General features: G+C 41.3%; 1 pseudogene; it reads left to right on the plus strand.

Annotated features, from left to right (window-relative positions):
• LOC128060826 (immunoglobulin superfamily DCC subclass member 3-like) overlaps nucleotides 1-12,440 on the plus strand; it is a 94,124-nt pseudogene that overhangs the window by 39,245 nt on the left and 42,439 nt on the right.

Raw genomic sequence — 12,440 nt, forward strand, 5'->3', positions numbered from 1 at the left:
TTCTTTCAAGTTGGTAATTCAATCAATTTTATTTCTAAGTGAAATTCCAGCGTATCACAGATGTTTAACCATTAATTTATGAGTTGTTTCCAGTTTTGACCACTCCAAATAGGGCTGCTATGAACAACCATGTGTAGGTTTTTATGTGGACATAAGATTTCATTTTGCTGAGATAATTGCCCGGTGAGTCTGAGTGAATGTTGCTCAGTCATGTCCAACTCTTTGCGACCTCATGGACTATAGCCTGCCAGGCACCACTGTCCATGGAATTCTCTTGACTGGAATACTGGAATGGGTAGCCATTCTCTTCTCCAGGGATATTCTCAACCCAGAGATTGAACCAAGGTATCCTACATTGAGGCAGATTCTTTCCCATCTGAGCCACAAGGGAAGCCCAAATAATTGCTGGGTCATTTGTTAAGTGTAAGTTTAACCTATTTTTTAAGGGAAGGTCAAACTGTTTTCCAGAATGGTAGTATTATTTCACATTCCCATCAGCAATGTATAAGAGATCCAGTTTCTCTGTATCCTTGCCAGCATTTGATATTTAGTCACTGTTGCTAATTTTAGCTGTTCTATGAAGTGTGTGGTGATATTCCATTGTGGTATAAAATTGCCATTCTCTTTGGCCACCTCATGCAAAGAGTTGACACATTGGAAAAGACTCTGATGCTGGGAGGGATTGGGGGCAGGAGGAGAAGGGGACGACAGAGGATGAGATGGCTGGATGGCATCACTGACTTGATGGACATGAGTCCGGGAGTTGGTGATGGACAGGGAGGCCTGGTGTGCTGTGATTCATGGGGTCGCATAGAGTCAGACCCGACTGAGCGACTGAACTGAACTGAATGGCTAGCGATGTTAAACATGTTTTCTTGTGCTTATTTACCATCTAAAAATTCTCTTCAATAAAATGTCCCTTCATAGATTTTCCCATTTCCAGTTGAATTAGGTTTGTAATTTTGATAAATTTAGATTCTATTTTTTAATTAATAGATTATGGTTCTGGTGTCATATCAATGAACTCTTTACCAACTTCTAAACCTTAAATGGATTAAGTTTTTAATTTTGATAAAATCAGATGTCTATTTTTTCATTGATGGATTGTGGATTCTATGTCATGTCTAGGAACGCTTCAACAAGCCCTGAGTCCAGAATATTTCTCTATGTTATCTTATCTCTTAACTTTTATAGTTTTACACTTAAATCTATCATTCATTTCACACTAATTTTTTGTATAAGTTTTGAAGTTTAAGCTGAAGTATAATTCTTTAGTATGAATATACATTGCTCCAGCACAATTTGTTAAAGTGTTTTCACCTTTGTCAAGAATCAGTTGGTTGTAAATGTATGGAACTGTTTCTGAATTCTCTATTCTGCACAATAGATCTGTCTGTCTATCCCGAGTCCCGTCCTGACTACTGAAGCTATGTAATAAATCTTGAATAACTCTGTTAATCTACTTTACCAGAATATTGGCTATTGTAGTTTCTTTAACTTTCCATAGAAATTTTAGAATAACCTGTAATTAACCTCCAATTAAAATAAATAAATTTATACTTAAAAAATTAAAAAAAAAAACAAGTTTGCTTACATTTTGATAGGATAAACTTGTATAATAATTTTCAAAGAATTGACATCTGAACTTTGTTGAATCCCTTCAATCCATGGTATGTCTCACCATTTATTTAGGTTCTTTTTGAGGTGTAATGTATTTCATCTTTCAGATAGTTTTTTGTTTCCTTCATTCATATTTTATAGTTTTTAGTTTACCTGCATGTGTTTTGTTAGATTTAAACCTCTGGGTTTCTTTTTTTCTTTCTTTTTTTTTTTTTTTTCTTGAGTTGTAAATGGTATTGCATTTTTATTTTTGGATTCTGCAAGTTTATTGCTAGTATATAGAAATGCAATTAATTTTAGGGTGTTGATTTTATATCTTGGGGTTTTGTTGGACTCAATTATCAATACTTGAGATTTCTTTCTTCAAAATACATTCCTGATCACCGGGGTGCAAGATGGCTCAAGGGGCAGTGCTCCCCCTGCACCCTCAGTGCTCTGAGGCAAGCACTGGGCCCCAGCCCCCAGCCCCTCTGGCTCAGCCTTGGCACTGGCCCCACGGAACACTGTGAGCCGGCTAGAGACCCCAGAGCTGGGCGTTGCCGAGTCTAGCAGACCGTGAGCCCCACTGTTGCTCCGTGCACCGTGCCCCGGAGCTGCCATCCCGCCTCCTGCTGCCGCTGCTGATGTTGCTGCTCTTGCCTGCAGCAAGTGAAGGTCTTGACCACTCTGTTGAAATGGCATTTGCTGTGGAGCCAAGCAGTGATGTTGCAGTCCCAGGGCAACCCGTTTTTAATGTTGGGCTGTGAGGTGGAGGGGACTCCTCCAGTGCTAATCACCTGGAAGAAGGCTGAGGTGGAGCTGCTGGACAGTCCCCACTCCCCTGTGCTGGACAATAGGCCCTTGATGATCTTCCACTTCCTGCTGGATGGAGGAGGCAGCCCTTCAGATAACGGGGACTATACTTAGGTGGCTAAGAACCGCTTTGGGCTGGTGGTCAGTCGGAAGGCTTGAATCCAGGCTGCAACCATGTCGGACTTCCAAGTGTATTCCTAGGCCACTGGGAGTGAGGAGGGCAGTGTGTTCCACTTCCAGTGCCAAATCCATGTGCTCCCCAAACCCCTCATCACTTGGGAGAAGAACAAGGTCCTCAGTGACATGGACGAGGAGAGGTACACGCTGCAGCCCAAGAGGGTGCTTCAGATAACTGGCCTTCGATCCAAGGACAGTGGAGTCTTCACTGTGACAGGCTTGGACTCTGGGGCCGCAAGGAGCCTACAGTCCTCGTGGGGCCTGAGAACCTCACCCCGACTGTGCACCAGACTGCTGTGCTTGAGTGTGTTACCATGCCCATTGTGTCCTGGAGTCCCTTTCATGAACACCCCATCAAGGTAGAGGGCACCCAGGTGCCAGGCATGGGGAACTTCATCATCTCAGAGGTGACTGTCCAGTGCTCAGGCGTCTTTATGTCTACGCTGCCAAAAGCCCTGGCACCTGGGTGAGGAGAAGGGCCCAGAGCCGGCTGGTGGTGCAAGCCCCAGCAGAGTTTGTCCAGCACCCTCAGTCCATCTCCAGGCTGGCTGGGACTACAGCCATGTTCACCTGCCAAGCCCAGGGTGAACCGCCCCCTCACGTGATGTGGTTGAAGAATGGACAGGTGCTGGAGCCCAGAGGCCCTGACCATTTCTGGAATCGCCTGGAAGATGAGGCCATTTACCAGTGTGTGGCTGAGAACAGTGTCAGCTTCTCTTAGAACAGTGTCAGCTTCTCAAACTGACTCTGCTGTGGGTTGAGGGGCTGCAGGCCCCTGTTGTCCACTGAGGTCCACGTGTCCTGGACTGAGCCCCTGGTGAAGACCAAGGAGATTGTGGGGCTATGCATCAGGAAGGCTGCCGACTCCCTAGAGCTGGAGCATCAGGAAGTCATCAACAAGAGCACCTTCTAGCACACGGTGAGACACCTGGAGCCTTCCACTGCCTACAGTTTCTACATCAAAGTCTACACACCTTGGGGTGGGAGGGGGGCGGGTGCAGTTCAGCCTTCACTCCCACCCTGGCCAGCACTCTAGGCGAACTGCGACTCCCTCCTCAAATGTCAGTGCGGGTCCTGGGCAGCTCCACCCTGTAGCTGCTGTGGTAGCCCTGGAACCCACTGGCCTAGCAAGAGGGTGGCTTCAAGGTATTTTTACCACCCAGCAAGCAAAGCTCCCTTCACAGTCCCCATCCTGCTGCCTGAAACTGTCTTCTCTTATCGCCTAAGCCAGCTTAACCCCACTGCAGTATACCATGTGAAGCTGCTTGCCTACAGCCAGCATGGGGATGGCAACGCCACAGTCTGCTTTGTGTCTTTGAGGGGAGCATCTAAAAGGGCATCCCTGAGCCCACTATGTGACGGAAAGAGGAGGCCACCAACTAGACATCCACCATGGGCATCGTCATCGGCATCCACATTGAGGTCACCTGCATCATCTTTTGCGTCCTCTTCCTCTTATTTGGCCAAAGGGGCAGGGTCCTCTTGAGTAAGGGTGTGGAAAACCACCTCTCCCCAACTTAGGGCCCCTGGAGCCAGAGGAACCCTGGTGTCCCAGCGCTGAATGAGGTGGGACAGGGAGAGAGGGGCCGGCTGGGCCAAGGCAGGAAGCGTGTGGACACGAAGGAACTGGAACAGCTCTTCCCCAAGGCCCTGCCCCTGTGTGAGGAGACCCAGCTCTCCGTGCTGCTGCTTCAGGGGTTCCACCTTCTGGAGGAGATGACATCAGAGCCAAGGCCCCCGCTTCCCTGTCACTCTAGGGGACAAAGGCCCTGGCCTCCTGAGTGGAGGACTGGTTGTCCAACGAGCTCCCTCAGGACAGTAGCCAGTGTCCGGCAGGTTCTGGAGGGAGCAACCCCGCATTCTCAGGTTAAAGTCAAGATTTATCCTTTTATGTGGAATTCACCTAGGGGCTTCTCTGTGTTTCTGTCCTGACTGACCCTCTGTTTGTCAAGACCTAAAGTAGCCTCAGCAAGAAACCCCTCCAAGGACCCGGAGTGGTTCCTGCAGGAGCCCCCACCTTGGGCCAAGGCCCCCCTTCACCTCTGCTTGTACTCACATGACTTGGAACTGAGCTAATGTTTTCCTTTAAAAAAAGAAAAACAAACATAAAATCAAAAAAAAAGAGAGAGAGAGAGAGAGGGAGAGGAAGGTGAATTAGACTAAAATAATGCCCCTGCTGTGGCTGGGTGCCTGACACTGTCACTCTCCACGACTTTATTTTCTCAGGATGGAGTTTTGCTGTTTTGGTTTCCAGTGCTTACCTCAGCTGGAATGTATGTCCTTGGGGGAGCAGGGCCATGGCCTCAGCACCCTGCTCCACAGAACTCTGAATGCATTCCTGCTTTAAGCCCCTTTAGGGGCACCCCTTCTTTCCTCACATTGTAGTCCAGACTTTAAAAAAAAAAAAAGTCCCAATTTCCAGGTGGTAAAGAAAACATCTACCTTGAGGTTCACTGGTTCTTGGTCGGCCTGTGTTGTATCACTGGACCTTCCTTCCTGGCTCCTCTCTAAAAATAAGAGGAACATTTGTTCCTGAAAGTATAAGTTGTTGCTCTAGACTAGAAACTTCTCAGCATGCTACCAGGGCTCCATCTCATCTGCCCGTCCACTCCCATTTTGACCCTCTCAGGCAACTCATCCTTTACTGGGACCCCCAGAACCTTCTCTGAACCTGGGCCTTGGGAGGGTGGGCCATCACCCCACAGCCCGCCTGCCTCCTGTCTTGCCCGCAGAGCTACTGGAGCAGACTGGCCCCTGAAATGTACTGTGTGTGCCGGTTGTGTGTGTGTGGGTGTGTGTGTGTGGGAGGGGGGGCCAGCTCTCTGTTCCCTGGGACACTGCCGGCTTGACTCACCCCCTGGGCAGTGGAGCAACCACTATCAGCAGTTATGGCTGGAAACTATTTTTCCACAAGGTGTGTTTAAGGAATTATGTTCTTGTGACTTCTTGTTTCTCTTTTCTGTTGTGTTGCTTTTTGAAAGACTTAAAGATGAGGAAAAATTAAATGGAAACAAATATGTATTTTTGGTTACACTCAAACATATTTTTAAATAGAAGAAACAAAACTTTTTTTAAGAAAAAAATGTATATTCCTTAAGTATAGATTAGGTCATAAAATCCCTGACTCCCAACCCTCTAGGAACGCCTGCCCCAAACTTTAGTGAATTTGCTGAAGAAGGTACTCTCGGTGGCATTTTCGTGAAAGGTTGCAGTCTTGTACCTGTGGACTTGGGGAAGGGCATCGTCCCTTCTCCCCAATGCTGGGCCTGAGACCCAGGCACATCAAACCTCCCAGGCAGTACCCCTTGGTCCCTGCAGTGTCGTCTCCACACCCCCTTCCTCCTGGAACCCCCTCCCCCTAAGAAGCTTGGATCTGTGGGAGGGGATATGGGGGCCACCTGCCCCATCTTGGGTTTTGTCACACTCATTTTGACTGAATAAAAGCCCTGTAGCCAAAGTGGAAAAAAATAAAAAATAAAAAAGCACATTCCTCAGAGGTGTTTATATGTAGACCAAATTCCTTCCTATCTAGGCAGCCACTTATACCAACCTGGCTAGGAAGGACAGAGATGTACTTTTACTGTTCTACATGTGGCCTCCACTGACACCATGGAGAAGGTAGCACTGTTCTCAGTAAGCCTTAGTAGAAATGTAACTCTCCATAAGAGCCCCTCTGCCATCCCTCCAAGCAGGCAGGAAAGAGGCTTTTTGTTACTCATAGGCGGGAGAGATCTATAGATTTCCTTTACGCTGTCAACTTAGTCTGAACAGAGTAGTGAGCTTGTTAAGACACTCCAAGGTCTTTGGTGAAGAGAATGCTGGCTCCTGACCATGCCTTCTCTGACATCACCCTGACCAGGAGTTTGGAACACATTATGAAATTTTGGTTTTCCACTCAGTTTTTGCTGATGGAATTGAGAGTGGGGTCCTTCCTTTTTTTTTTTTTTTTTTTAATGTGCTGTTTTACTGGAGTAGAGTGGTTATTTCCAAAACTTTTTGTTCTGCATGTCTACCCTTTCTTGGCCTTTTAACAGAGAAAGCATGCTTTTCTTGTTTATTTTTTATTTATTTTTCTTAAATCTGTGTCCATTGACATTTCTGGGTGGTTGGCTTCACAGTCTGGTATATACAAGACAAAGAGAAAACCGAAAGAATTTACTACCTTATATCATCCCTTTGTTATCATATTCCTAGACAGGCTATCTACTTTTCTTCACCATTCAGCATATTTCTCTTTGTTTTATATTTAATAATCAGGATTTTAAGTTGCATTCATCAGGAGAAATAGGAAAAATATGTCTAATACAGCTCACCAGAAGTCTTTAATATATTTTTAATCAAACTGTTTATAGAAAGAGAGGCCCACAAAACAATTGCTTGGAGCCCTGAACTACTGAGGGGTGGCCCTGTACAGAACTGTGCAACATTGCTGTTACCTAGCAGCCAGATGGCCTGGTAAAAAGCATATTTTTAGCAAAGCATAATTTCACCCCAATTAGAACTGGGGCTGTCTTAGTAAGCACAAAGAGAAAATGCGTATTTAATAGGCAGCCTGCTGTGTCTGCTTCAAACTCCTATAGTTTAACAACTTACTTTAAAATCATGAGTGTTATAGAAGGCCCAATGTGCTTTAGGTTGAAATTACATATATACGTATACATATACACATATGTGTATACATATACATAATTTATATATGCATATTTTAAAAATATATACATATTTGTGACAAAATACACATACATAAAATAAGTTCATGCCATGCTGCCATGCAGAAGTCAAACTAAAATATTGGAAAAGTCCAAGAGACCCAATGTATGTCTTAGAGCAGCAAAGATGAAGTGATGGCCTCAATCCAGAGTCCAGGTGACCTACTTGGAGAGATGCATGGTTACCTGAGCAAAGTTTACTCAAGTAAAGCCCTTGGACTTTGGAGTCTCAGAAATCCCTTCTTCACTCAGGTATAAAAAAGTCATAAAGGAAGCAGAGAATGTCATTCTGAGCTTAGCAAACTATAGGAAAAATGAAAGGAATGGTAGAAATATTGGAAAATTGTAAGACATTTGATAAATAGTTTAGTTTGTATGCAGATCAATGAATATTTCTGACATCCTAAGGAAGTTCTGGAAATTCACCAAGAATTTTGGAAGGATGATAATAATAAATAAAAAATTTAATTAGCTGATGGATCTTAGAAGGAACTCTTTAATTAAGTGATACTATTAATTAGGTATTGAATGACTACTCTATATACATTTTATTAATACATCAAAATACTTTCCAATATTATGTTTTCCCTAACTGTGTTATTAAAATTCTAAACAGACATAATATAAAGTAATGGAAAACATTTTGAAAACTTTAAGTTGAAAAGCAAATCTCCGTTTTGTTACTGTACCCCATCTCTCTTCCAGGATAAACACTGTTTGTGGTTTTCCTCTACATATCATTACAATAACAATCATATATGTGTGCATGAGTGTATTTAATTTTACTCAAATGGCAGCATAATCACACACAATCATTTGTATCTCTGCATCTTCATAATAAAATACCTTAGAGATTTTTCTTTTCCCAACATTGATGAGATCTCATTTTTTTAAACATTTTACATACTCTTTTTTCATACTGATGGAAAACTTCATGTAGATAGTGTGAGCTAACATACATATGAAAATGGCCTTTTGCTTCCATCTCCAAGTTCAGTTGTATTTGTTATATTAAAGCTTTTACACTTATTGTGTTGTAATTCAATAACCTGATTACAATGTGGTTACATAGCTTTTCACTAGTATGTTTTTCTACTGTTTCTTCAGACTTGGTATGTGTTTTCATTACGGTTCATTTCCCTAGTATCTGATATAATACTGGCATATAATAATGACATCAACAGTCATTTACTGAGCATCAAGCACTAGAAGCATGGTGAAGTACTTTTGTAAATGCTTGCTTATATAACCTGCCAAATAAATTTAACAAAGAATAAAGTTATTATTCCATTTTTAGAGATGATGAAATCAAGGTTTATAGAGGTCAAACCACTCTTTTATAGATATAGCATTTATGCTTGTTGTCCATCATTCCTTTGAAAGTTTAAATCCTAAACACTGATCTCTGTAATCTCACTGCATGTATTTTTTGCATCATTTAAAAAACAAATTAATAAAATATTTAAGGGCCAGAATCCATATGTGTCAAATCATGAAAACTCCATTTAAGCATGTCCTTTTGTTTCTCATGTGTATTTTTTAGTAAAGATAATTTTTTAAATGACTAAGTATGCAGTACACATCATAGCAGTAAAATTTACTCAGAAAGGTTAAGGAGAAACATTTTCTATAGATTCACATGATATCCAGTTTATCTGGTTCCTAGCAATTCACATACACAAAAATCCTTTTTTCCTCACACAGTACATTTCAATTTAAATACTATGTTTTTCATTAAATTTACATAAAACTTGTATATCTTGTTTACTGCATAAATCCAAAGTCTTATATAAAATCAATATGTCATGTGCTCTATTTCACACATAGCATGAGTAGTTTTTCGTTTTGTCATAACTCTTTTTATCATCCTGGGAAACATACATGGAATTATGTTTCTTTCAGCCAAGTATACCCTCTTTAGTCTGTGTCTTCTGCTAAGCAACTGGATAAGAAGCAAAAAATCAACTACCTGAGGACCCTTACAAGTAATCTATAGATAAATGTAAAAACTATGAGAACAAGCTGTATGTGGGTTGGATTCTCAATTTTCTGTTTCTTTTGTGCTTTACTTTGAAGGAACTCCCCAGTCATGAGGCTGTGTAGCAGTGAGCATGCTGTCAGCTAAATCTCCAATTGAAATCCCATCTTTCTAGCCACAGGAATAAGGAAAAAGAGACCACATGTTCCAAAGAGGGCAGGGGGTATCCATATTTTATTTTTATCTTTGCTTGTGCCATTTCCAATAGTGAAACTCAACTAGGGAGTTCCATGACTTGGGTGGGAGTGCTTCGGTCAATATATAACTATTATTTTTATAATATTTATGTGCATATTTTTTCAGATATGCACATGTGCATGTGTGTTTAAGTCTCTTTAGTCATGCCCAGCTCTTTGCAACCGTTTGGACAGTAGCCCACCAGTCTTCTCTGTCCATTGGATTCTGTAGGCAAGAATACTGGAGTGGATTGCCATGCTCTCATTTAGGCGATCTTCCTGACCCACGGATTGAACCTGAGTCTTCTGCGGCTCCTGCACTGCAAGCAGATTCTTTACCACTGAGCCACTGGGGAAGTCTCTAAATATACGTACAAATATTTAGTTCTCAAACTATTATATCTAGCATCCGGTCCCATCACTTCATGGGAAATAGATGGGGAAACAGTGGAAACAGTGTCAGACTTTATTTTTTTGGGCTCCAAAATCACTGCAGATGGTGACTGCAGCCATGAAATTAAAAGATGCTTACTCCTTGGAAGAAAAGTTATGACCAACCTAGATAGCATATTCTAAAGCAGAGATATTACTTTGCCAACTAAGGTCCATCTAGTCAAGGCTATGGTTTTTCCAGTAGTCATGTATGGATGTGAGAGTTGGACTGTGAAGAAGGCTGAGCGCCAAAGAATTGATGCTTTTGAAGTGTGGTGTTGGAGAAGACTCTTGAGAGTCCCTTGGACTGCAAGGAGATCCAACCAGTCCATTCTGAAAGAGATCAGCCCTGGGATTTCTTTGGAAGGAATGATGCTATAGCTGAAGCTCCAGGACTTTGGCCACTCATGCGAAGAGTTGACTCATTGGAAAAGACTCTGATGCTGGGAGGGATTGGGGGCAGAAGGAGAAGGGAATGACAGAGGATGAGATGCCTGGATGGCATCACTGACTCGATGGACATGAGTCTGAGTGAACTCCGGGAGTTGGTGATGGACAGGGAAGCCTGGCGAGCTGCAATTCATGGGCCCACAAAGAGTTGGACACGACTGAGAGACTGAACTGAGCTGAACTGAACTGAAAATAAAAACCTACTGTCAATGTGGTAATTTTTATTTTTAATATTTATGTGTATATTTAAAGTGAAAGTGAAGTCACTCAGTCGTGTCCAGCTCTTTGTGACCCGTGGACTGTAGCCCACTAGGCTCCTCAGTCCATGGGATTCTCCAGGCAAGAATACTGGAGTGGGTTACCATTTCCTTCTCCAAGGGATCTTCCCAACTCAGGGATCGAACCCAGGTCTCCCGCGTTGCAGGCAGACACTTTAACCTCTGAGCCACCGATATACACATAAAAATATATTTAATATTTTATGTGTATATTCAAAATTTTTATTTTTATTTGTAAATATATGCATAAATATTGAAAATAAAAATTACCACACTGACAGTAGGTTTAAGTGTATATAGATATATTTGACAACTATAAAATAAAGAAGAGTGATAATAGTAAGGAGTCTTACATGTTTTTAAGACATCTAAATTTCATGTGAAGTACTAAAATATTAAGCCAATTAGGTTGCAAAAGGCTAGACATATGTATGTTGTAATCCTTAAAGCAAAGAATGAAGCAGTAATACAAAGAAATATCACTAGAAACTTAGTATGTAAATTAAAATGAAATGCTAAAACTTATTTATAAAATGAAAAATAATAAAGTGGCAATAAACAGGCAAAAAAAAAAAACAGAAAGAGAAAAGCAAAAATGAGTAATAAAATGTAAGATCTAAAGAAACTGATATAAATAACTGCATAGAAAGTAAATGATCTAAATAGATACTTAAAGATAGATTTTACCTGACTGTGTAAAAAATAAAAAAGACTCAACTATAAGCTGTATAAAAGAAACTCAGCTGTAATATAAAGTCACATAAATGCAAAAGTCAAAGAAAATGTAAAACTATATACCTTGCAAACAATAATCAAAAGAGGTCTGGAATAACTATATTAATATGATAAATGGTAGGCTTCAGAACAATGATTATTACTAAGGATAACAAGAGACATTAAGCAGTTACGAAAAATCAATTGTCCAATAACTGTCATGGTTCCTAAATAGCACTTAGTAACAGAGTTTCAAAGTAAATGAAAGAAAAACTGATAGAACTAAAATAAGAAATAAACAATTCCACAATTATAGTTGGAAACATCAGTATCTCTTTCCACAATCAATAGAGCAAGTAGATAGAAAAGTAATAAAAGTATAGAAGATTGAATCAACGTGTCAACAAATGAACTAAATTGTCATTTATACAGCACAACTATGGAGAGGCAATGGCAACCCACTCCAATACTCTTGTCTGAAAAATCCCATGAACGGAGGAGCCTGATAGGCTGAGTCCATGGGGTCGCTAGGAGTCGGACTCGACTGAGCGACTTCATTTTCACTTTCATGCATTGGAGAAGGAAATGGCAACTCACTCCAGTATTCTTGCCTGGAGAACCCCAGGGACCTGGGAGCCTGGTGGGCTTGCTGTCTATGGGGTGGCACAGAGTCGGACACAACTGAAGCAACTTAGCAGCAGCAGCACCAGCATGACATCAAAATAGAAAATATTTTCAAAAACACCTGGGACATTCACCAAGATAAATCATATTCTAGGCCATGAAAACCACTAATGAATCTAAAAGACTAGAAACTATTCAAAGTCTTTTTTAGACTATAGTATATAATAGCATTAATACAAAAGTAATATTTGATAAGCTTAAAATATTTGGGGATTAAATAATTTATGTCTAAATCACTGAAGGGTTAAAATGGAGGTAACAAGGGAAGTTATAAAATATTTTAAATGTAATAAAAGTGAAAGCTCTATATAACAAAAATGTGGAAAATAGCAGAAGCAGTGATTAAAGGGAAATTTATAACATTAATACT

This window comes from Budorcas taxicolor, chromosome 2, assembly GCF_023091745.1.
Source record: "Budorcas taxicolor isolate Tak-1 chromosome 2, Takin1.1, whole genome shotgun sequence".
NCBI classification, from domain to species: domain Eukaryota; kingdom Metazoa; phylum Chordata; class Mammalia; order Artiodactyla; family Bovidae; genus Budorcas; species Budorcas taxicolor.